Raw genomic sequence first — 3,127 nt, forward strand, 5'->3', positions numbered from 1 at the left:
CTTAAGTAGTGTGGCTCGGGCATTCCATCGAACACCTTGTGTGCATAGGAGGTGAGCTAGAGCACCACCAAGCCCTCTCCCCCTCGGTGGCCAGAAAAAACAGAGCAGTGTGCTCTGCTCTTACGCTAAGGGTATATATAGGCACCTAATTGGTCCCGGTTGGTGGCATGAACCGGGACTAAAGGGAAGCCTTTGGTCCCGGTTCGTGGCACCAACCGGGACCAATGGTGGTGGGCCAGGAGCGAGGCCCATTGGTCCCGGTCCGTCCCACCAACCAGGACCAAAAGGTCCAGACGAACCGGGACCAATGGCCCATGTGGCCCGACCGGCCCCCGGGGCTCACGAACCGGGTCCAATGCCACCATTGGTCCCGGTTCTGGAATGAACCGGGACTAATGGGCTGACCCGGCCTGGACCAATGCCCCCTTTTCTACTAGTGTGCATATTTGACATGAAAATTTGTAAACTTGTTTGAGGTTTTGTGAAAGATGGTGAAGACCCGGACAAGGTGGATGATGATGTTGATCGTGTGTTGGACAACTATGCAATGAAAAAAGTGAGGGACATGATATATCAAGTTCGTGTGGATGTTGTGAAGTTCTACTATGAGAAGAAAGGAGAGCTGCTTGATGACACATTGGCATGTTCAAGAGAACTTGAATATGATCAATACCTGGAAGGCAGAATACCATGGTTTAAGGAACATGCATGGCCTCATCTTGTGCTTATTGGTGCTCAGAAGAGTTCAAGTCTTTAAGGAAGAGAGGGCAGGAATCTCGCTTCAAGAGTGAAGATATTGCTCAAAATCGGGGAGGTTCACTGCCATTTGTGGAGGCTCGACAAATTCTGGTATGTCACACTTGTATGATATTTTCGCAAATTGTTTCTTGTTATTTTGTATTTCATTTAGTTGGTCTTGTAGGCACAGAAATATGGGCCTGAGAAGGCTACCACCCTAAATACATATGCTGCAATGAAATCTGGATTAAAGAATTGGGATGGCAGTGGTGGCATCAGTTCCACCCTCAGCGGGAAGGCAAAAAACACCACGTATGTTCTTGCTCGTCTTCTTATCACCAATTATTTGTTCTCCTTGCATGTTTACAAGTAAAAATTACTATTGTTCTAGGATGATTACTGTGATTTGGCTAGAGCCACACATCCTGATGATTGGAAGGAGCAAGAGTTAGATGGGCAAATGTTATATGAGTCATCAGGTGGCATTCCTCATGGGCGACTAGCAATAGCGGATGGAACAGTTAAGAAGGCTGATGTTATCTCAATAGCTAGAGAAAAGAAACTGAGGCCCTTATCTTCAGCATCATTTCGGCGAACTATTCAAGGAAATGAAGAACTGAAGCGACATAATGAGAACCTTCAAAAGATAGTGGATATGCATGGAAGACTTTTCTTGGTACTTGCAAATTTGTGTACATGTTTGAGATTAATTGTTCAAACCAGCTATTCTAATGTTGCATACTTGTTCATAGGCCCTTTTTAAGGAGATGGGAAAAGAACTACCAGAGGAGCTACGCCAAGGAGAAAGTTTCCAACCACATGTAAGTACATCTTGATTCCTGCCATATGTTTGTGGGAGTGCATCTTGATTCCGGCATGCACATGTAGTCCCAACTTAAGTGAACTTACACCATGATTCATTCTATTTTTCTAGGATCTCAATTTTTGGTCACTCTCACTTAGTTAAATTTATCATACTTAAGATCTTGGCCAAATCTGTTCAAAACACCATTTGTGGTAGATGTTTGTTGTTTATCCTGACCATCCTCTCTTAGTTAAAATTACGACTAACGTTGTTGGCAATCTATCCAAAATGGATGCGTTGATGGTTTACTCACAAAAGGCCATTTGGTTTTATTATCATTTATATTTTCTACCTCATGGTTTACTACAACTTTTAATTGAGAAGCCTTTTCTGGTTTGCTTCATAAACTCTCCTGGTTTTTCTAAATAAATAATATTATGTAGGGGGGCACTAATTCATCTCATATTGGAACGCGAGTGCTTGATGACAACACAGGTGATGGTGATTTGGGTGGAACTTTTGGCGGTGACAACTCCAATGGGAATATCAGCGACATGGCTATTGGTGCAACTAACCTTCTCTCCAACAACCTGGAAAGCGAGACTTAGTGTGGTAGTAACCTGGGCAGTGCCTTTGTTGACTTAGAGCATGGTAACACAACTTTGGAACTAATGGTGGTGTTGGTAACACAGTAGCATTTTGGAAGTTACAATAGACACTAGAGGCAGGTTATCTACTTCTGTGAACTATGTTGTATTTTGTTTGTAATGCACTGAAGCTTATCCTTGCAACTTGCAAGTTGAACAATTTATCTTTTGTTGTCGAGAACTGTTATGAACTTAGATGTGCAAAGCTGAATTCTTATCATTCCAATTTACGGTTTTTTTGAACAATCAAAGACAGTAGGAGAGGATCCTACTGACATGTATTAATCAGATGTGAGATGTTACATAGGGGTCATAAGCCAGAGCTCATGAAGTCCTAGAGCCATAACTACCACACACCACATGGGGGTGGGCGGTTTTGGTTCCAGAAAGAGAAGGAAAAGGAAATTACAAAGTAGTCTCTAAGAACAAAGAAATGAAGTCGGCCAAGTTGGGTTTAACCCTATGGCATAATAAGGCTAGGTCAGTCCTAAAACGCTCCGTCCATGACGCAAGGGTGTGTGGTACCCTCCGAAATATTAAGCCGTTGCATTCCTTCCAAATGCTCCACGCAGACAACATGAAGATTTCCATGAACATGTGTGTTTGCCAACTACGGCGCCCTTCATGGATAAGAGCAAGTATGTTACCATCATTCGTCCACGTGATGCCTAGAGTACTCAAGCATCAACGACTGAAAGGACACCTGAAGAATAAATGCTCGACCGTTTCTTCCTCTTGTCGGGTACATAATGAGCAGGTGACGTTATCTCCCACATTATAATGTCTCCTTTTCAACATATTTCTTGTGTTAACTCTGTCCGCTAGTAGTAGCCAAGTGAAGACTTTTATTTTCATCGTGCATTTGGATTTCCAGATCCAAGAGAAGGCATCATCAGCGGTGATGTTTCTAAAGAAGAATTTGTAGTACTTGGGTTGT

General features: G+C 43.0%; 1 long non-coding RNA gene across 1 annotated transcript; it reads left to right on the plus strand.

Annotated features, from left to right (window-relative positions):
• Nucleotides 1-1,341: 1,341 nt before the first annotated feature.
• Nucleotides 1,342-2,042, plus strand: LOC123089414 (uncharacterized). The gene is made up of 3 exons (XR_006442284.1): nt 1,342-1,414; nt 1,491-1,559; nt 1,987-2,042. It is a non-coding gene; the product is annotated as an uncharacterized lncRNA (long non-coding RNA).
• Nucleotides 2,043-3,127: the final 1,085 nt, after the last annotated feature.

The sequence above is a fragment of the Triticum aestivum genome, chromosome 4B (genome assembly GCF_018294505.1).
Source record: "Triticum aestivum cultivar Chinese Spring chromosome 4B, IWGSC CS RefSeq v2.1, whole genome shotgun sequence".
In the NCBI taxonomy this organism is placed as follows: Eukaryota; Viridiplantae; Streptophyta; class Magnoliopsida; order Poales; family Poaceae; genus Triticum; species Triticum aestivum.